This window comes from Mauremys mutica, chromosome 1, assembly GCF_020497125.1.
Source record: "Mauremys mutica isolate MM-2020 ecotype Southern chromosome 1, ASM2049712v1, whole genome shotgun sequence".
Classification (NCBI taxonomy): domain Eukaryota; kingdom Metazoa; phylum Chordata; order Testudines; family Geoemydidae; genus Mauremys; species Mauremys mutica.
This window is the reverse complement of record NC_059072.1, coordinates 307901542-307925144: the sequence shown is the minus strand read 5'-3', so window position 1 is coordinate 307925144 and position 23603 is coordinate 307901542. Positions and strand designations below refer to the sequence as shown.

At 41.2% G+C, this 23603-nt stretch overlaps 1 long non-coding RNA gene across 1 annotated transcript in view; it reads left to right on the top strand.

The window, feature by feature from the left end:
* Nucleotides 1–8817, top strand: part of LOC123366311 — a 42872-nt gene extending 34055 nt beyond the window's left edge. Inside the window, exon 3 of the long non-coding RNA XR_006578038.1 lies at nucleotides 8209–8817. This is a non-coding gene — a long non-coding RNA (uncharacterized LOC123366311). The remainder of the gene's footprint in view (nucleotides 1–8208) is intronic.
* Nucleotides 8818–23603: the final 14786 nt, after the last annotated feature.

Sequence of the window (23603 nt, the reverse complement as noted above, 5' to 3'; positions counted from 1 at the left end):
CGAAGAAGTGGGTATTCACCCATGAAAGCTCATGCTGCAAAACGTCTGTTAGTCTATAAGGTGCCACAGGATTCTTTGCTGCTTAATCAAATGTCAGAGATTTTTGCAGTGCTTTCGTGAGACCCAAGATGGGTTGGCTGGATTTCATCACATAGCTGAATTCAGGTGGTATTTCTTCAGATGCCCCACTAGTCTGAATCTTCATGTGCTCAGGAGGTTTCAGCAGAAGCTTTTTTTTTTTAATTAATTTTCACAGTCCTTTGTGTGGAGAGAGCAATGAAATAGACTCCTAAAAGATGTCAAAGGGAGGAAGCAAGCCAGCTATCTACCAAAGAAACCCAAAGTGGGGAGCAGGAACTCCCTGCAAGAACATAACAGCAAGCAGAGGGACAGGGAGGTTAGCTGGGGGAGGATTATTTCTGGGCCTGTTAGGAAGGTGGCATGTTTTGGTTTGGGAGCGTAATGGGAAGTTCCATCAGACATCTGGATTCTTATTCAAATCAATCTCTGAACCAATGAGGGATTTCTCCATCACTTCTTTTATACATATTGTTCAACATTAAGGTTGGTTTACTGCATGTTTTTGTAGTTTTACAGTGACAGGGCTAATTTAATGCCTGCTTTTTAAATGTAATTTTGCTGTGTGGAGACTAGCTTATAGCATGCGTCTGTGTGCGGTTTTGTTATGGGAGGCTGGTTTCCTGCATGCTCATTTACCCTACTATCTGCAGTTCTGTTGAATTAATGCTGAGATTTGCATTATTTTGGTTTGGTTGAATTTATTTTCTTGTCCCTGTAGTGCTTGTAGCAGGGCAAGAATTATTGAAATGGGAATAATATTTCAGTGTGAGATACAACTGAGCGGCAGGGGAAGGGGGGGCTTGGAAAGTGCAGAGTATTCCATATTCCTGTCGGCCATAAGTACAAAACCAATTTGCCTCATCTCTGTTGTCTACATTTGTTGCCCCTATAACATCTGATCCAAAGCCCTCTGAAGTTAATGGACACCTTTCCATTGACTTGAACAGGGTTTGGATTCGGGCCTAGTCATTAAAATCCCCTACTGTGCTACACACACAGCAGATGAGTGGATGTGGTCCCATTTTCCCTTTTGGTTCACATTACTTTAATTTTATAGATTTTACATTCAGTCTGTGAGTGAAACTCAGTTCATTCTCTAAGGCATCCATGGCACGCTGCTGGGGAGACAGACGTCTTATCTGTGTCTACTACCAGATGTATTTATTTATTTATTTTGATTTATGACACTGCAAGGCTCATTTATTACAGTCCTGATGCTGCAAAAAATCCCACACGGGCAGACCCCTTCACCTCCACAATGCCCCAATTAAGTCAATGGGGCTAGGCTTGGAGCTGCTTGCTGGATCAGCTTCTTAAATGTTTCATGATTGTAAAACATCTAGATCCCTGGACAGTTTCTTTTTTTATATGTCAATACATTAACTTTTGATTAACTTACTTACTGAACTTCTGTATCTATAAAATGTTGCAAACACAAAATTTCTCACAAAGATGTTTTTCATACTTTCATGTTTCAACTTTTCAATATTCCATTGCCTTAAAACTTTAATATACAAGTAAAATGGGAGGACAGGGGAGAAGCTAAATATTCAGGCTAAATTTCATGAAGACATTCTTTTGCTTTTACACATCTCTACTTTGGAGCTAGTGGTAGACAAATGAAAAAACAACCAGTGTAAAGAACAGATCCAAAAGCTCAGAAAGGAAGAAATTATTAAAGAAAAGATAACATGAACTTCTCAGATATTTTTGCATTTACTGTACGTAATGCTGGAAATTCTAGCTTTTTTGCAAAAAAAAAATATATATATATATATTTAAAGCACCAAACATTCTCCATATTGTCAGTCAATTTTTCTATTTTTGCAATAAAATGAAATGCTCTGTTAAAAATGGGGAAAAAATCAGAACGGTGTCTACACATTTCCTGAATAATTACTGCAAAATTTGCAAGTTAATAGTAGTTTGTAAAAATCTGACCCAAGTGGGCAAAGCTCTGTATTATTACCAGTTGCTTTGTCAAATTCACAAACCTCTGCCACATTTTTCATTCTCGTCCTCAAAATCTTCCCTAATTCTTCAGACAAACCAATCTCTTTCATACAAAAGGCCTGATCACGCAATACATGAGTAATTGTGTACAAAGAGAAGTGCCATTGAGTTCACATGTGTAAACTTACTCATGCATATGTGTTTATAGGACTGAGCCCAAACTCTGTATCACCTTTAATCTGGCCTCAAAAACAAAGGACACAATGAATAATTCTTACTATTTATGCTTTCCTTAATCCTGAAAGGTATATGCCAGAAAATATTGGGTTATCTCTGGGAGAAAAGCTCTTTGCTACGGTTCCCACTGTGCCCCATCAGAAGGTGAGGACATGATTCTGTATATGCAGTAATTGCTAAATCTAATGGTGTGTTACCATGCAGACTTTCTTACCAGCTGTAACTGCTATTTGTAAGACCCTGTTATTACTGGCTCATACTTTGTTTTAGGGACATTAACCTGCCTGTATGCTGCTGCTGGTGCCTTACTGGTAACCTTCTGTGCTATGCCAAACTCTTCAGTAAAAGACTCTTTGTGAGTCTTCATTTTTAGCTTTTTTTAACCCCCTCTCTCTTTCCTACTCTCTCCCTTTCTCCCTTGGCTTTAGCTTCTCTGTCAGAGGAGGAACTCACATGGGGAGTGGGGTAAAGTCAATCCCTTTAAAAGGCTCTGTTGTTAGAGAGCCTCCTGCAGTTTACTGAGTGCAACAAAACAAATCTGTGGAAACAGAATAGGCAGCAGGCTCTTCTTAAGTGGTGAATTAGGGCTCCAGCACCAGCCTCAAATTTAACTAGGTCCCTGTGGTTGGATGAAGAACTAGTAGCTAGGCAAACCAGTTCGTCTTACCATCAGCAGAAGTGACAACATACAGGATCTAGTGCTCAAACTGAACAATAGAAAGAGGTGGTGAATGCAAATCTTTGTACCCGGCAGGATCACCGTTGGCTCAAAGATGTTCCATTCCTGACCCTATCAGACGTCCATCCCATCAACCCCTCTATCTCCCTTACATTCCCTCTATGCAATAGTACCACTTAATCCCAAAGCAGAGCTTAAATTGGGTATACATGGAGTGTAAACCTTCAGATGGCCCTCTGAATTTCACAAAGAAGGCAAATTTTAAGCTTGTACTCATGATCTATTTGAGTATTCACACCAAAAACCTAACAAGAGCTGCCACCATCCAATAAGGAAACAGAAACAATATCATGTGGCTTAAATGTAATGGAATTTTTTCAAATACATTTGAGAAAAATCATGATCCGCTTGCAGAGGTTCCAGAGGTGAAGTTTGTTGAATAAATTATTTATGATAAAGTATTTTGTCAGCACTATTTACTGCCATGCATCAGTATCGAGAGAGAGAGAGAGAGAGAGAGAGAGAGAGAAATAAAACAAAGGAAATTCTCCTCCCACACACTTAGAAGATGTATCATTTCTGGATCGCTTCAGACTGAAAGAAACCCAATAATTATGATTTTGCATTTCCAAGGGAAATAAGACCAGTCCCACACAAATAGCCTCACTGTAGTAATATGCTGCTAGCCGCTCATACTAATCCTGAACATGCTGTAAAGAACTGACCCAGCAGGCTAGCACTGCTAATTCTGGTTGTGGCTAACCCTTGTGTGTTTACTTTTCCTTAACCCTGTACTGTATGATGTGCAAAATGTTAGGTGCCAGTACTCTTCACTTCATCCATTATTTTTTAATTGTTGGAATTCTCTCATTCTTCACGTGACTTGAACTGTTAAAAACTCTTGTCTGTGTGTATATAATTCACACAATGTGAGAAAATTCAGAAATGGTAACAGAAGAATGTCAAATATGGGTATTTTATAAAATGATGCCATTGTCTATAGTTCATTTAATGATATTTCTTACCAATTACAACCCTGATCTTGCTACTATTTAAGTCAATAGCAAAACTCCAGTTGACTTCAATTTGGGCAAGACTGTCCCAACAAAGGAAAAGGGTGGTCTTGGGGCTAAAGCACAATTGGATGATCTAGGGTTCTATTCCCAACTCAGGGGTGTTATGAGGTTTAACAAACTAATGTTGTACAGTGTTTTGAGATCCCCTGCTAAAAGGCACGATAACAGTCAACAGTGCTATTAATAAATAAAGCGGCATGGATTAATCAAATGTCTAGTTTTGGTTGAACTCCTGCTGTGAAGAACCTTAGCAATAAGCAAAGTGAAAGCTGTGAAGTGATCTTATGTTATAAGGGGGAGAGCTTATTTTCCTATTTGCTCAGTAAGGCCCCGATCCTGCCCACACTCAGGCCAGGTCTACATGCAAAGGTTTGCCTCTTCAAATATACTGGTATAGTTAAAGCACTACAATCTCTCTTGTCTGGATAAAGTTATATTGGTATAAACAGGCTTATACCAGTATAAAGGTGCCTTATATCGATATACCTTATTCCTCTTCCCATAAGAGAATAAGGTATACTGGTGTAAGATACCTTTACACTGGCATAACTATACCCACATCAGGGCTTGTGCTGGTACAACTATTCTGGTAAGAAATCACACTCCGAACAAACATAATTATATCAGTACAAAGTCTGTGTGTAGCTCAGGCCTTAAGCATATGCATAACTCTACACATGCAAGTAATCGTATTTAAGTCAAAGGGACTACTCCCACCACCAGTAAATTTACACATGAACTTAACTGTTTGCAGGATCACTAGATATTAGAAGTCAAAATAGTCTGCCAAAGTATAAAGACCCACAAGTCGTAACACAACACTCTTTTCCATTATTATTGCATTAATATAGCAGCCCATTCAGTATCTCTGTGCAAAGGTTCCTATCTGATGGCACATAGGAACTAAAGGAAATGCAAAGATTTTAATCATTTTTGCCATCCTTTAATATTGTTTTATTAACTGCGGTTTTAGAAGTTTAGAAGTTGTAGCCATTGCTGCTTTGTTTTCACGTACTATACTCTAAACCAAAACTAAAAGTAAAGCTCGCATGTTTGTCATATTTCATCCTGTGCAAGAGAAAACCTGTAACTAACAGGGAAGAGAAGGTTTAATTTTTTAAGATACTGCTTTTACATAATTATCATTCAAAAGCAGCAGTGCACATCTCTGAAGCTGATGGTGTAGCATTACATTGCACAGACTAGAGTATGTCTCTGATGTGCTAAACTTCGATATCGCCTTATAATGATGTGTTAATGTAAAGGGAGTGATTTTGTAAAATGTTATGCCTTATTAAGGAAATGATTCAAGCCCAGGAAATGTGCGGGTTAAGTACTTGCTTTCATAAACATGGGTTACCGTGGAACAAGATTTTAGATATTATGTGGAAAAATGCAGTAAAAAGTGCTGAATTAGCCCATTCCATTACATTGAATTGTTCAGCAATTATGGTCATCCCTGGGCCTAGAAAATTAAAGTATATGATGAAAACCCAATCTAAAGATATCCACTGCTGTGCTACTGAAGACGCAGTATCTCATGTGTGTCTAAAAGGCATTTAGAACTTCAGTGACCAGGAAAGAGTTATCTGAGGAGTGAGTGAGTGTAACTTAAGAGATCATTCAGCAAACTGACAATCCAGATCCAGCCCTGCACTCCTTTCTGTGCTCCTAAGCCATTAAAGCAAATGGGAATCTTGCCCAACTAAGAAGTTCAAGATTGGTCCCCTATATTTAGGCTCTTACATAAAAGTAATTATTACAATGTGAGGGCATTAGCTTGCAGTCTTTATTCCGAAATGGCTTCCTTTGAAGTTGGTGGGTGCTTTCTCCCAGAGTAAGGAATGCAGAATCGGGACCATCAAACTACACTACAGGAACTACCCAGCTTATTTGGAAACAAAAATGTGTCATAATTTGAGCTGGATGGAGCTATGCATTTGAATTTGAAAGTAAATCCGGATTTCACTTTGTTTAGAACCCCATTGGTTTCATTTATCGTGAATATTTTATTGCTGGGCTTTACATGCACAAATACTCATGAAAAGCAAATTTCTCGTTCAAAAGCTTGAATATTCACTGAAAGGCAATTTTGAATTGAATAGGTGTCAGTTATTTTCCAATCTGAGATCAGAAGCAATATTGTGTGATCTATGTAACGTGTGAATTTTGAAGTTTTATAGTCTGCAGATCTGCAGACTAAGAATTGTTTTCTGAACTAATTTGTGAATAAATGTTAAAATTCTGTAATCTGTTCATGTACATTTCATGAAGAGAAAGAGATGTGACATTTCTCAAATATATTATTGGTTATACATTATTCTCCCAGCTCTAGTTTTGCTCTAGAATTTACTGAACCCATTCACACCTACCAAATACGAGCATAACAGATCCGTCTCTCAATTTTAAAAGCCACTGTCCTTTCTCTCTCTTGCAGTTCCCTCTCCCCAAAGTTTTGAAGAAGAAACTTTAGCCAGATTTTTTTTTTCTAAATTTAAAAATAATCATGTGGCTCCTCACTATAAAATGTCTGTCTCCTCCACTCCCAGCCTCCTGGGGGCTGCCGTAGGCATGGTCTGTAAATTAAGTGGAAGCACTCAGCCCTCAGTTCAGCTCTAGTCAAACATTAGCAGCAGTGTTTACCCTTGTGTAATCTTCAGTTTTGCATTAATTTAATACTGCTCAGCACTTTTTTAACATATTCAGCAAATCCACGGCACACAGTGCTTTGTGTCTGTATCTCCCCTATCAAAGCAAGTTTTGATTCTTAACCAAACTCATCAAAGTGAACTCCTTGTGATACTTTTCTCCCCCTACTTTGATCTCTACTTAAGAAAAAAAGTTGCTTTATGTGGTAATTCAGATATATGCTGAGGGTTTTTTCCCCTTAACTTCAAAGAGAGAGGACTGAATATTGTTTTCATTTTCATTTCACATTGCTGTTCCAGTTGTTTGTGCGTGATGCAAGAGAGTAAAGCATCTTCTAATTAATAATTCCCAGATAATAGTGTGCCCTCCTGAAGTGCAAATCTGAAGAAAACTGGTCAAAACCTAACTTTGAAGCTCTGGCCAAATGTCAGTTCAAAGTTGAGTGAACTCACATCATAATTCATAACCAAGCTTTAATCTTTGAACCGTCACTTGTGTCCCCGAACAAATTAAACTATGAGAAATCTCTGGCCATTTAGTTAGAAAAATGCTCATCCTGTCTTTTTAATAATGCTAAATCCTATTATACTGGGAAGAATAGGGAGAGGTTATAATACTATCATAGAACCTCAGTATTTGGCCTGATCTCCGTTTTCCCTCAGCCCACACTCAAAAAACCTCATTAGCTATGAAATTTTTGCCTGAATATGAGGACTAAGAAAGGTATTCAGGATTTAGGCCTATTGGATTCAAGGAGAGTTTTGCACAGGTGTAAAGTAATGACACCTGGTGCAAGGCAGTATAAAGAATAGAATTGCTAGATTGTAACTTGAATTGTAAAATCTTTAGGGCAGAGAATCCATCTTTATCTATATTGCAAAGTGGCATAGCAGATGGCTGGTTCTGCATAAATAAGTATTAAAATAAAACAATACTAATAATTAAGAATAATTAATAATACATCATGGAGCAGACTAGGGCATATGTTCCAGGTGTGGGAGGCTATAAGAAAGAAGGAACAAAGGCTCTGATAATTCAAACCTTTATGCACATGCCTAACTTTAAGCATATGTGCATGTCTTAGGCCTTTTGAAGATCAAGGCCTAAGACAAGAGGGTGGAGGATACAAAGGGAATGGTTAGTTGTGCTCCTTGTGGTGATGGGGAATGAAAAGAGATGACAGCATTAAGGCCAGTTAGGCAGTAATTAGGTTGTGTAGAAGTCCAAAGGCCAGGAGAAGTTGCTTCTTACATGACTTTACCACTTGCACCAACTTACAGCTGTTTTCTGACCAAGTTGCTCCTAATGTGTAAATGGAAACCTGATTTATCCCATCACCAAATTTAGTCCTGAGATGCCAGTGGGAGTTGCACCCAAATTTCTCTAGGGCAGAATTTGGCCCAGAAAACTAGCCTTTATGACAAAATCAAGAGGCACAAGCAAATGAAAACACATACATAGCTGCGTCTTTTACATTAGATAATTCCTTGTAGCTAATTCACATACATTTCTTTGTTTTTCCTCTCTGTTTAGGAAAGTGTATAACTATGTGCGTGGCTGGAACTTGGAAATGAAAGAATTGTTCTCCTGGACAGTACCCTACTTGCTGAGCTCTCCCAAGAGAATCCCTTGATCTGCTTATGCCTGTCTGAGGCCCTGCACAAGTCAAAAAGATTAGGGGAAAGTCGGTGAGAATTGAGACACGCCTGGCTCCAACAAACCATTTACACCAATTCACAAAGGAAAAACCTTGGAAGTGTTTCCAAAAATACAGTCCAGGCGTGTGAGTTAATGCTGGTAGAGATCCTAATGCACAGACTTTCCCCATAATCAGGGTTTACCTCAAGTCTGTTTATTCTGTAAACTCTGGTTTCTCAACAGAAACAGCTCATCACACTACACCCATGTTGCACAGACATGCCGAAAGTCTTTGCAAAGAACTAGATATAGAACAACCCAGCTGTTTCTTTTACTAAAACTGTGTGTTAGCAAACTCTCTCATCATTTTCCAGTGTTGCGGGGAGGGGGTGTACTATTGGAAGCCGCCAGATTGACGGCACTGAAAAGCAAAGTAGTTTCTTTATCCATAGAACAATCACAGCATGGATGTTAGCAGTGTATCTGTCCCCAGAATGCCCACTGAGGGAGAACAGTCAAGCTGCATAACTTACTGCAAATGATTTAACAGGCATTTTTTGTTTCTGCTAATTAATTGTCTGCAAAGACTTTGTGATTTTCTCAAATTTATTTAAACTGTTCAATTAATATTTTCTATGAATAATTCTTGGCGTGCAGCTCATTCATCAGCTGTTAATTGTTAGAATTCACAGGCTGAGCTGCATTAAGTAGTTTCACTATAGGCCCAGACTCACCAGTATGCTCCAGCTGCTTTGAGGGTTTGAGCTGGGTTTATGGAGGCTTTGCATTGCCAGAGTGTGGCAAAGCTGCTGGAACGTACCAGCAAATCTAATCCATAAATCCCATGGTGGTCCTGATTCTCCACTCAGTTACATCAGTTTTACAGCACTGCCACACCTCTGAAGTCAACCAAGTTACATCTATGTAACTGAATGAAAAATCATTATGGCCCATTATGTTTCTGTCCCCTACAGGAAGGAGGATAATTCTCATAATTAGATTACTAATCGCATACTTACATTCATTAATTCAAAATTCACTTCCCATGAATATCTCTCCAATATTCCCTGAAAAATGTGCTGTTTCAGGAAACATTCCTTCCAGTATAATTATTCGCTGGAAGATTTGCAGAAAGTGAATGCAGAAGGTGCATGAATGTGATCAATGTGAATTCACTTTTAAAAAATTCAGCTAAGTATTTGTGAGAAATGTTTTTTCTCTTTGTCTGGCTCTACTGAACCCTATTCAATCTCTCTGATGATAGACCTGACAAACAGGAGTCCAATTGGTGTTAGTGTGACAGCTTTTGGCAATACAGACCCATGCACAAAGAACTGCAAACTTCTCTAACCTGGGTCATACACTAGAATGGCTAACAACAAATTGAGAGCGATGCAACCTGGATCAAATTCGAACCACTGTAGGTTCTTGACTGTACTAATGTCAAATCCTGAGCTCCCCAGCCCCCCTGAAAAATATGTTTCAAACACAAAGCCTATTTGTTTATTAAGGAAGTGTTTGATTGGAAAATAATGTTGCTGTAGGTGAAAGAGCAAGAGGTTTTACAGTGAAGTGGGATTTATTATTGCTTCCTCCAGATCAGATCCCTCACACTTCTGGTCTTCATTTCACTTTGCTTTAGATCACTCCTAAAATAGAAATGGCTTATCTGGCCATGGACAGGGTGGTATGCAAACCCCACACAGGAATGAGTCCACTGTCCAGATATCCTGAAAAAAATTGGCTGTCTTTTGTTCATATCCCTGTAAGATCTTTCAGTTAAAATGTGGCCTTATGCAATCCTTGCTTTTGTTTCAATACACAGCAGTCTGGCATAACTGCAAACCAAATTTATTTCACATTTTGCTGTTGTTCGTCAAGATATCTCTGATTAAAAAGAATCATCCTCCTTGTGTGTATTGAAGCCATCTTTACTTTCTGAGTGGATTGATTATGAAGTGTCCCCACACCAAGTACTTCCATTCGAGGTTTCTCATTAAAGCATCACTAGAATCCAAAACCACAATAATTTATTCTGGCTGTTGAGTTAAAAGATGGCATATAGTGATAGCTCATATGGCAAACCATACCCAGCCTTATTGGCATAGTGACTGGACTAAATTCATCCCTTGTTTGCTACAGTGGAGTTACACCAGGAACAAACTTGGCCCAATGAGTCAATAAGGCTATGTCAGAGAATTCTAAATATTAATAATGGAACAAAGCACTACGTACGCCTTCTTCTTCCTAAATGCATGGAGTTCAAATCATTTATATCATTGCACATTAAGAGGATGTAAGATGACTCACAAAAATGTTAGCTCAAGATATATTTTAAGCTCATGAGCTAGCACTATCTAGAGAGGTGAGTTTTAATTTTACTGCCTGTGACCATATTTTTAAAAGCAGATTATAAACCGCACTGCACATCCATTTGGTTTTTTGCACCGACAGGTTAGAGCAGGGGTAGGCAACCTATGGCACGGGTGCCGAAGGCGGCACGCGAGCTGATTTTCAGTGGCACTCACACTGCCCAGGTCCTGGCCACCAGTCCGGGGGGCTCTGCATTTTAATTTAATTTTAAATGAAGCTTCTCAAACATTTTAAAAACCTTATTTACTTTACATACAACAATAGTTTAGTTATATATTATAGACTTAGAGAAAGAGACCTTCTAAAAATGTTAAAATGTATTACCGGCACGCGAAACCTTAAATTAGAGTGAATAAATGAAGATTCGGCACACCATTTCTGAAAGGTTGCCGATCCCTGGGTTAGAGCGTCCAAACTTTTTCACTACCCAAGGCATGGAGTTGCTCACACAAACAGCCTTTTCATGCACACCCAAAACTTCACACACAAAACCTTATGTATGTGTAATCTACGCTGAGGGTACATCTTCACTGTGGCTGGGACAGTGCTTCCCAGCTTGGGTAGACATACATGTGCTAGCTGTGCTTGAGCTAGCATGCTAAAAATAGCAGCATACCCAGGGGCAGCGGTTCAGGCTAGCTGCCCAAATACAGACCCAAGGAGTGAGGCAGGTTTCTACTGAGGCAACTAGCCTGAGCCAACACCTGTGCTACCCTGGCTTTGCACCTATCTTCAGTATGCTAGCTTGAGCAGAGCTAGCACATGTCTGCCTACCTGAGCTGGGAAGCATGCTCCCAACTGCAGCGCAGACACAGCATGGCTCTTTGTTCCCCTTCTAATGGCTGTAGTCTGCCACTGCATTTGAGATAATAGCCCTGAGTCTTTTAACTCCAGCAATAGAGGCTCATGGTTTTAGATCCAGAGGTCACAGATTCAAGCCTTGCTGCTGCTGACTCATCCAGGGACAAGGTGTCTCACATGCAATTTCAGGCAGTGAAATGTAGAGGCTGCATTGAGACCACTTTGAATGTTTGGATTTTATGTCACAAATGAAATGAATTTAGAGGTCTGGCTTTTCAGAAGGGTCCCATAGAACTCACCCCAAGTCAGGGTAGGTTGAGTCAATATTATGTTAAATAGCAAACCTCATCCCCAGCCTTTCCCCTTACACTCAGTTGCTGGGGCCTCTATTTAGCTTTTGATGTCTTCGGTGTGTGTGTAAGGGGGTGGGGGAATCCAATGGCCTTTTTTTACCTTGCTCTTCCTAGGAACAGATGCCCTCTTCATTAGGCAATGGATGGATGTGGTCTCTCGGCAGGATCCTCAGAGGGAATGACTGATATACAGAGCTGGTCAGGAAATGACTGATTTTTGTTCCCTCAGAAAATTACAATACACTGAAGAAGCTTTTGTTTTCATCATAATTTTTCTTCAGAATTTTTTGTTTTCATCCAAAAAAATCTGGAAAATATTGTAAAAATGGACATTTCCTGTGGAAATTTCTGTTTTTGATGAAAAAGCCATTTTGGGGAAAAAACAAACAAAATATTGCAAACAATACAATCCAACCAACTCTGCCAATACAATTTATTGCCCCCAATCCAAAAGTACCTCAGAAGGTACCTTCCAACCCATAACAAGGCAGAGGGCACCAAGAAATATTCCTGCTTCCATTCAGCCATCTCACTCCTAAAAGCCAGCTCAGAGATCACAGAATTAAGTTAGATAAGGAAGTGCTAGGCCATGTAATCCATCTCCCTTCCAGTGCAAGGTGTTCCCTTCTGTACATTCACCACCATTTTGTCCAGCCTACTTTTAAATTTGCCGAAAGAGGGGGCTTCCACCAGTTCCCCCCACAGAAATCATTCCACAGGCAGGATAATACATTTAAGTATTTTATTGGTCAGGGCCTCCACCTTCTGGGGCCAAAGAAGCCAAATGTCCAAAACAAGCCCACAAGGGCTGGTTCACTGACAACTCCAGGCACAGAGAAACTAGACACTGAAGAGTCCACATTGGTGTATTTAGTGGTCCCAGTCCTGAGGGACATCAACCGCATTTCAAAACTAGCACAAAACTTGGCAGTCAGCTCAGAAGAGACCCAGGATTAAGAAACAGGCACACTTTAGGTTCAAGATAGAGGTAGTTTGATAGGGTTCAAACATGGATTATTTCACAGCTACCAAGTGCTCTTTCTCCATTATTGCAGACACTAAAATACTCTCCCACCCCCAAATAAAGTTTACCTGAAGAAAACATTTGCATAGGCCTAGATTGTGCCATGTCAGCACACAGCCCTGCACTGCGGGCATTTCAGAGCCACTCCACTCAGCGGGTTACCCAGGCCTGCTTTCTGGTGCGTAGGAGAAGTTGTGAGTCGGTGTATCAATGCAACCGTGCCCCCTCTAGGGTGACCAGATGTCCCGATTTTATAGGGACAGTCCCGATTTTTGCGTCTTTTTCGTATATAGGCTCCTATTACCCCCAACCTCCTGTCCTGATTTTTCACATTTGCTGTCTGGTCACCCTAGACCCCTCTGGCCAGGCAGGGCGTGGCACCTGAGCTCACTGAGCTGGGCGGGGCTGTTAGTCTATCCCTGGTGCCCAGGAATCTGAAAACCATCTCTGCTCTTAAGTCTATCAGAGGGCTGGTAGGGAAACCCAGGCCCACGCACACCACTGAGGTTTCCAGCTCAGGGCCCTTGAGCTAGATAAGCTGGATCAGGGTTCATTGACTCCAGTTGTGCCCTGAACTCCTTCCTACCTCCCCCCGGTTTCTGCAGGCTCTTCAGCCTGTTGGTCTGGTCGTCTCTGGGCGTTGTCCTAGAAGTTCTCTTATCCAGCCTCAGCGGCTGCTCCAGGCACCAGCGCTCCAAGTGTGTGCCTGGGGCGGCAAGCCGCGGTGGGGGTGGCAGTCAGGCTGCGTTCGGCGGCTTGCCTGTGGGAGGTCCGCTGGTCCCGCGGATTCGGTGGCAATTTGGCGGTGGGTACGCCGAAGCTGTGGGACCAGCGGACCTCCTGCAGGCACGCTGCCAAATCTGCGGGACCGAGGACCTCCCGCAGGCACGCTGCCAAAGGTAGCCTGCCTGCCATGCTTGGGGTAGCAAAAAAGCTAGAGACGTCCCTGTCCAGCCTTCTCACTCCTCTGGTAGCCACCCCACCCTTCTGCTTCCTAGCCCTTTTATCCTCCCAGCTACTGTGAGGCTACCAGTCAGCAGTGGCAGGCAGTCCCTGGGTAAATCCTTTGGTTGCTGGGCCAGCATGGGGTACACACACCCCATGACAGAAGTACTCAAACCACTCCTCCCATATAAGAGGTTTCCCCAAGATCACACACCCACATCTCCACTGGCTCCTCACCCCTTCTGAGGCACCATGTACCCAGAGGGAATAATTAGGGAGCAGTCCCCATGCTTCCTGGAGCATAGACACTGCAATTCTGTCTGGTCCTTATGCAAGCTGTGCCAGGGTCGGGGGAGGGGAGGAGGCTTTTTATACCATACTCCACACCCATGTAAAGACTAGCTAGCATCCAGCCCATAAACCACATGGGCTTGAGCTTTGATTTTGCCCTATAGTGTATGTAAATTCCTTGACAGTTGTCTTGGAAAATCAACTACTGCTGCATGGTAACTGATTTTCCAAGGTGCCACAAGTGCAGGATCAAGCTGTTTATTGATGTTGGGCAGGATTTAAAAAACTTTCAACACTGGCCTAACTCTGCTCCCACTGAAGTCAAGGAGAGTTTTAAGGTTCATCATCCTTTTCTAACGTGTATCATAACTGAGGCATAGTCATGCTCAAACAATATGTGATAGTTAGCTTCTCCTGTAAGAACCTTTGCCATACACATATGCAGAACATTTTTATTTCCCCATAAACCTGATTAATCTACACAATCCTACATTTGAACCTCTCCTTTCTTTTTTCCTATGCCTGTACCAATAGAAACTCTCCCTTATTTTATGATGGATATTAGATGATGTTATGGAATGCTGCTTAAAATGAAACATTCAGCCCAATAGCATTTTAAAACTAGGATCCTTTTATAGTCAATGAAAAAAAATTGCTCTTTTTGATTGGATACTCTCCTCCTGTACATTGCATTACATGTCAAGTACGGTACCTCATGTGGAGAGATTTTGAGTCACTTACTATTTAGTCTTTGCTGTTGTTTTTAGAACTACAGAAAAAGAGAGAGAGAGAGAAAAAAATATTCATCATTTTTCAAAGGAGCTTTACTATTTCACAAGGCTGAATTTTTATTGCCCCGTTGAAGCCACACAATATTATGTCACATGCACAAGAACTAAACTATGGCTTTGTAGGAACAGTGGGGACAAATTCATCCATGATGTTACTCCAGTGAAGTCATGTGGCCTGATTCTGATTTCACACACATTAGTTATCACCTGTGCAATTCCATTAATTTCAGTGGATTTACTCCTGTTTTACACCCATTTAAGTGAGAAGTAAAGCAGGCCCTAAGAACCCAATCCTGCTCCTGCTGAAATCAGTGAGATTTTTGCCACTCAGTTCAGTTGGAATCAGATTGGGCCCCAATTCAGTTTTCATCACTGTGCATTGTTTCATCAGATAGTCAAATTTACTATTTAAATTTCTTTTGAGGTCAAAGAAAACTATCTTCTGTGTGCATTGGTCTGAGGCATATTTTGTTTAGCAAAATTTATAAGAAGGCTTGTTTTAACAGTTATTTCAGTAGATTGATTGAGTAATAGTTTCTTATGCTATAATTATCTTATTTCATACTAGGGAACATAAGGTGGCAGCTATGCTTACTGAAACCAGAATAACAGAAACAAGGAGTTTCCCAGCAGGAGGCAAGGTGTTGTACTGTACTGCATACTGTAGTGTCTTGTTATTTATATTAAGTTAAACCTGTTTTTCCAGCTATTTGTGCAATTGACCAGTAACCCAATAAATGATATCATTTCCAGTCCTGACTGGCTCTATGACATGTTAACTAGGAATTTAAGCACCAGAAAAAGCTTTTGACTGACTTAAAAGTGGTGCTATAAATACCCAACTGGCAAGCTAATTTTGGGAGGGGATGAGATGAGGACAGAAAAAAGCAGAGACACAGAGAAAGATAGGCAGATACACACACACACACACACACACACACAAACAAGTTCTAAAGTGTCCCAGTCTAAAAAAATATGTACCTTGCAAAAATATACGTGTAGCAAGACTGCTATCGCCTGCCTTTGTTGTACTAACTCATAGCCCCTTGTAAATTTTCAGGTGCAAATAGTTGTCTGCTTAAAGGGTACCTGCAAGGAACTCACCTAAAATTAAGTAAATGTGTTTTTTTGCGCTGAATGTTCCAAACAGTGGGAGCAAAAGACACATTCCTCACAGTGATTTAAAACTATCCTTGCAAATGGCAAATGAGGATGGAGACAAGAATTATCTTTTGGCCAGGTGGCCACAAGCTTGTTAAATCTTTGATTTAGAATCATAATTAGGAAGAGACCTCAGGAGGTCATCTAGTCCAACCCCCTGCTCAAAGCAGGACCTACCCCAACTAAATCATCCCAGCTAGAGCTTTATCAAACCTCTAAGGATGGAGATTCCACCACCTCCCTAGGTAACCCGTTCCAGTGCTTCACAACCCTCCTAGTGAAATAGTTTTTCCTAATATCCAACCTAGACCTTCCCCACTGCAACTTGAGACCATTGCTCCTCGTTCTGTCATCTGCCACCACTGAGAACAGCTGAGCTCCATCCTCTTTGGAACCCCCTTCCAGTAGTTGAAGGCTGCTATCAAATCCCCCCTCACGCTTCTCTTCTGCAGACTAAATAAGTCTAGTTCCCTCAGCCTCTTCTCATAAATCATGTGCCCCAGCTGCCTAACCATTTTTGTTGCCCTCTGCTGGACTCTCTCCAATTTGTCCACATCCTTTCTGTAGTGTGGGGCCTAAAACTGGACACAGTACTCCAGATGTGGCCTTCCCAGTGCTGAATAGAGGAGAATCACTTCCCTCAATCTGCTGGCAGTGCTCCTACTAATGCAGCCCAATATGCCACGAGGACCTCCCCCAATGAGTTTTCAAAGATAATGGCCAACTCTCTCAGATGCATTAGATCTGGCCCCATGGACTTGTGCATGTCCACTTTTTCTAAATAGTGCTTAACCTGTTCTTTCACCACTGAAAGCTGCTCACTTCCTCCCCATACTATGCTGCCCAGTGCAGCAGTCTGGGAGCTGACCTTGTCTGTGAAGACTGAGGCAAAAAAAGCATAGAGAACTTCAGCTTTTTCCACATCATCTGTCACTAGGCTGCCTCCCCCATTCAGTAAGGGTCCCATACTTTCCCAGACCACCTTCTTGTTGCTAACATACCTGTAGAAACCCTTCTTGTTACCCTTCACATCCCTTGTTAGCTGCCACTGCAATTGTGCTTACATAAACAAGAACTCTCCTAAAGGCAACCTGTCCTGGGATTAGTGAAAAGGGTAAAGGCCACAGTGACCAGCCAGAAGGTATATCGAAAAAAAGGCCCCCTTCAAGCTATCACTGCCCCTTTCGTCATGCATCCAACGAAGTGGGTATTCACCCACGAAAGCTCATGCTCCAATACGTCTGTTAGTCTATAAGGTGCCACAGGATCTTTGCTACTTTTACTGCCCCTTTTTGTGGCCCTTTGTCAGCCAACCAATCCCAGAACTTGATACAAGTGATGAGATAAACCAAGGGCATTCCTCCTACAAAGGCAGGCGGCCATCGACCAGTTGCAGTGGCTCTGCACTGGCGTATGGTTTTACCCCTGGCTACTGCTGCACCTTTTGGGCTGGTCACAAACCCCTATGTTAAAAGTGAGGACTTCCACATACAACCCTAGTCACCTTGTGACTTGTAATATACGTCTGTCTGCTCTCTGATCGAATGCAGCTGGTCCACTGGGACTCCAGTCAGTGGTGGGGTTTTGATAGCAGGGGTTTTGGTGTGAGTTTTGTATAGTTACATAGCTTTGACACATTCATTAGTGTATGTAATATCCCAAGGAGCATAACATATCACTGAAAAATCTTTTCAGAATAGCACAATACACTTTTTTCAAAACACCCCACCATCCGAAGCTCCGTTGCTTCAGTGAACAAGATACTGTGGAATGGCAGCCATTGCATCATGTAAGAATGTTGTAGGAAGGTTTTTAAGTCACCCGTGGGGAGGTTTTGAATCCCCATCTTTGCTTTGAACACTCCCAGTGCCTCTTGTCTGGAGTGCTTGTTAGAACCCTGAAGCTGACGTTCTGTGACTGCCGCTTCTTGTCTGGGTGTCCAAGCAACCAGGGCCGCCCAGAGTATTCAGGGGGCCTGGGATCTTTGGCGGCAGGGAGCCCCCGCTGCCGAATTGCCGCCGAAGACCCCGTACTTCGGCAGCGGTCCCGGGGTGGAAGGACCCCCCGCCGCAGGTCTTTGGGGCACTTTGGCGGTGGGTCCCAGAGTGGAAGGACCCCCTGCCACCAAATTGCCACCGAAGACCCGGAGCGGAAGAAGCTCCGGGGGCCCAGGAGCGAGTGAAGGACCCCACTCCAGGGCCCCCGAAAAACTCTCGTGGGGACCCCTGCGGGGTCTGGGGCAAATTGCTCCACTTGCCCCCCTCTTTGGGCAGCCCTGCAAGCGACAAGCAGTCACAGCCTAGGAGCTTGCAGAAAGCAGAAGAGGCAGCACAGGTTTCAAGGCTCACAGAACCAAAGCTCTGGGTAGGCAGCATCTCAGAAATTGCCATAGCTCAGTAGCAGTAATTTGCTAGCCACAGAAATCTGCACCTTGATGTGACATAACATAATGATTTCAGTAAATTTATAAAACTGCAGGCACCATCTGTAACTCAGACTGCAAGGGGTTCAAAGAACCATTTATGTCCGCCCCGACTACCTACAGCAAATATTGCCATCCATGCGGATGTTATGTAGGGAACACACCTTTTCCCAAGGAAATACTCTAAGCCAAAATCTGCTCTCAATACCATCCCTCTGAAGTCAATAGATTTGCACTAGTGTAAAACTATAGGCTCAGTGTGGATTTTAGTTCTCTTTAATGGGATTATCTGGCCACACCCAGTGCAGGTTACTACAAAAGGCTTTTACTCCTGACTGGATGGCATGTTACATATTAACTTGTTTGGCCATAACTGTAGTAGATTTTTGTTCTTTGCACACCTTTGTACTACAAGGAGGCGCACATAGCCCTAAACCAGAAAGCCAATTATAGGTAGTTTACTGAACTGTTTACATGGTTACTGCATGACAGCCAAAATAAGAATCCCCCAAATGATTTAATTGAAGGTAAAATGATATTGCAAAACTGGAACTGCTTTTGGTTCCTAAGAACTGCCACACAGCTAACAATGCATAGTCATAAAGAATGGCACCAGGAGCTAGAACAGGACTGGGAAGCAAAATCAGACCACTAAACTCAGTTCATATCAGCCACTAAATGCCCATTGGGTGGTGTGAATAATTGGTTACTGATGACCTGGGCTGTATTTGGACTGGCAGCTTAGAAGTAAGAGGCTCCATAACCCATTACTAATCCCCTTAAATATGCAGTTGCAGCATGCGCCTCAAGGGTGCTGCTTTTCACATCACACATATCCTTAAGAAGCATTTGTCCTGAGACCATGCAGAAGCACTCAGAACACAATTAGTCTTCACTTTATGAGATCTTAGATCTGGCTCCCAAACCCACATGTATGATGTGATTTCAGTCCTAGTTACTTTTTAAAAAAATCATTCTCACTGAGAAACAGGCAACAATCAAATTTTGATTAGGACTGCCAAATTTTGCTGAGGTACACGTATCTCAGAACAGAGAAAACACAGAGTTTTGGGCATTTAGAAGTCACCACTAGAATTGATCGAAAATTTTCTCATAGAAAAATGTGGTTCCTTCAAAACTGAAACTTTCTGCAGGGAAAAGTGTTGATTTCAATAACAAAAAAATGATTTTAGGATTGGAGTTTCAAAACAAAAATTTATTTTCAAATTGTCATTCTGCAATGAATCAATTTTTGTCAGTTCATTTTGACTTATATTGACATTTCTTTTTGGAAACTGAAAAAAATAAGTTTTCCATTTTCAGTTTTTGAATTTGGAGTCCTCTCACATTTTTCAAAAAACTTTTCCTTCATTTTTTTCCAATGAAAAAAATTGGAAAATAGTAAAAAGGTGTTTTCTTCACAGAGTTCACAAACTTTCTAACTGTATCCCCTCCTTCTTCCAGAAGAAGAAGAGCGGACAAAGTAGATAAGGGTGAGAAAGGTAGGCAGGGACCAAAAATCCAAAAACTAAAAATAGAAAACCAATTTATTTTGGTTTTCTAAAACCAAAGTGAAATGACACTGTAAATCTAAATTAAATGAAAAATTTAATTTCAAAATGAAAATTCCTGCAGAAACCCCAACATTTTTCATTATGAAATTTTCAAAAGATTTTTCCTATAGTAAAAAATTGGGTTTTCTGATAAGCTGTGGTAAAGGCAAAAGCTTAAAATAGTCATGTACTGCTTATTGCTTATTAACCATGCTCTATGGAGCTCTAGAGAGCAAACACTGATAGTATAATTCTGGGGTACATGCATAAACGTCCAGATCAGGAGCCCTTGTTAAGCTCTCTGGGACAGATCTTCAGCTGATTTAAGCTGTCACAGCTCCACACTGACTTCAACAGAACTCTGACAATTTACACCAGTTAAGCATCTGCCCCACTGCCGTTTGCATTCAGTCTCAGAAACATGTTGGCTGCTCTGAAAATGGAGTTCTGGAGCAAAGGACGAGGCCCACAGACACTGTTGGTTTTTTTCCTATTGCGTGCAACAACTCCTGCCATTCCTGGAGCCTGAGTTGACTGGCATTTCCATTTGTTTTCTCTCCTTTACAAGAGCAATCACTCCAGAAATCATCCCAAAAATGCACAGGTTCAGATGTAATAATCAAATCCAAAACTTCCTGGCACTGCTTCCCCACGCACTAAATCCTCGATAACAGATTAGCATGCCAGAGTCTGTGACCAATGTAACAACTCTTTTTTCCTTCAGCAAACCTATGGCTGGAAAACCTATAAATGTGCTATTTCAGCTGTTTTAAGCAGCTTATCATGATTTTCTGAAAGTCTGGCCTCAAGACTTTGTATCCCCTTCTTAATAACATTTAATGCTACCATTATGTAATTGAATCCATTTTGTCCGTGTGGTGGGAATATTATTAAACCGTAATTCATTTCACTGTCTTCTTGCATTCAGACTCTCAAGTCCAAGTCTGGAATGTCATAAGCTTTAAGCAAAAAAAGTGATCCTTAATCCTTCCAACACCTTCCACTGCCAGTCGGAGTTTTTCCACAGGGTAGAATGATCAGTTCCTTTATCACTCCTGTTCTTACATTACTTATTTTTTACCATATGTGCACAAAATCCATAGGGCTCCTACTCATTTATCAGAGCTTCATCTTTGCCTGATACTGGGATATTCTTCATTATCCCAATTTGCTGAGTCTTAACTTTTTTGCCAGAGCAGTTTTCACAATGCAGTCATGTCAGGGGATGGTCCTTTTTACATTAAGTACCTGGCATGTTGCCATCTATCTTACAAGTAGCCATATTATTATTGAAACCACATGCTCATTAGTGAGACTGGCACCAGCTCAACAACCACTGTCCGAGGCTAACATTATATTCCATTATATTCCAGACAACGGGACAGTGTAGGATACAGTTTGGGCAGAAGAACAAACAGTCTCGTTTGATGAAATCTGAATCTGAAACTGTTAGATACGTGATCCATTTTCTATCTCTGCATATGCATGCATTAGTGGTTCATAGAAAGACATGTTTTGAAAGGAAATATCATAGCATTAGCTTATCTTTTTTTATTATTATTATTTTATTTTAAGCCTTTCAGGGACAACAAGAGTCCCTGGGCCCCTCTCAAGCAGGTCTAATCACTTTATCCCTTGGGAGGCATGCAAGAGTATTTCACTTAATATAAAGAAGTGACTCATAATCATTGCTTTCAATTATGAATGTCCTGTGAGATTTCTGGCAATGGTGTTCTCTTCCTTTGGAGAGGAAAGAGAAAGAGAGCAAGAGAGAGAATCAGACAAAAGACATGGATACACAAAAATACTATTAATTTTTCCAAGAAGCACATTTCAGACTGAGTAAGCTCATGATTTCTCTAACATGTCCTACTCATTTGCCTTGCTAAAGACAATAACAGGCACCTCTCCATACTCATTAGTTTCAAGGGCTTATTTGCACTTGAGTGTGCATTGAAGTTCTTGCCTTTTTATACTTGATAACCATATAACAACACTTTCAAAGGTCAGAACCCTCACAAACAGAAAAATTGACTCAGAAATGGTCAATGTTTCTTTTCCTGCTGGAAATAGCTACATTTGAAGGTCAGTTCCTGTTTCTCGTGTTATAACAGGTATTACAACAATGCCTGTGTACATAAAGTCTCAGGTGTACTATATTTCTCAAAGACTTTTAGATTGGGTTTAGTTCAGTGATTTCTCACAGCAGCAATCTTATTCCATTAAACTACTTTCATGCTGGTGACCAGGACATACACAATTACATTGAGGCTGATTTCATGAGTTATTATAATTCATACAAAGGCAAACCAGGATTCTGCCACCCATATCTCACCTAATCGATCCCCTGACATTGCAAGGGCCTTGAGCCCTGGTGGCATCTCAGTCTCTCCTGTTCTCTGCTTTTAACACACAACAGTTTAATTTCCTCAGACTGAAAAACTTTAATCTAACTAATGTCTTTGGGCTCAATACAGGGCAATCTAGGTGAAATGTAATGTCCTGTTATACAAAGGAGGTCAGACTGAATGATCTTATGGTCCCTTCTGCCTCAAACTCTGAAATCTATGAAATCAGAGAATAAAACATTTACCCTGTTTTCAAAGCACACCCAGCTTCGTTGAATCAAAAATACTGTCTCCATAACTGATCTATATATCCTGTACTGTACCAGGGGTAAGCGTGGGTTTCCCATATCACTTGAGAAAGATAAATACTTAGACAAGAGAGGTGTGTTTTTTAATTATTTCACTACATCATTTTAGAGAAGCAAAACTCATTTAAAAATACAACCTGCAAGAAGATAGCAAACAAGCTTTTTTTCTTTGAGCAAAGGAAGGGTTAACTCTGACAAATGGTGTGCTAAATTTAGAGTCATTTTTGCATGTGGTTGCATGTCTACTTGGAACTAGTCTGCCAAAACTCATTTTACTTATGACCCTTTACAGCTAGCAGAGAAAGAGGGCCATTGTTTTCTTTGTATTAGTGAAATTAAAAACACAGTCCCACCGACTGAAAAGGCAAGCAGTAGAAGTACTGTCTGAGGCAGAAAAGAAGCATTTTTAATTCTTAATAAACTACACACAGACATTTATATCTGTGTGTGCAAACAACACGCACAAACATATGCATATACTAGAGGGCAGGACCTAGTTGTGTATGTGCAGCATATATTACACCGTATGTGTGGAAGGAGGAAAAAAGGCAACGGCATGCTGCTCCTACCGCCCACCGGCACTTCAAACAGCATGGCAGAATCTTTTCCTAGTAGTAGGCACTCGCAAAAAAACCCTATGCATGAGGTCTTTTACAGCCCTAATAACTGACCAGATAGTTACATGGATATGCCCAGACAGCAAGTAAGTTGCAGCCAGCACACGTGAGTGAGTTGAGGTAAATGCTGTCCTTTTTCAGAGCAGCGGCAAATTATGATCCAGAACACATCCCCGAGCAAGCTCTAAGAGTTCGGCTGGCCTAGGAAAACAGGCAAATGTCCAACCATGCAAGCCTGCAATCACTCCAGCAAACAGATACTGAGCATTTTACTGCTCTTAGTATATTGCTGCAATAGGTAAT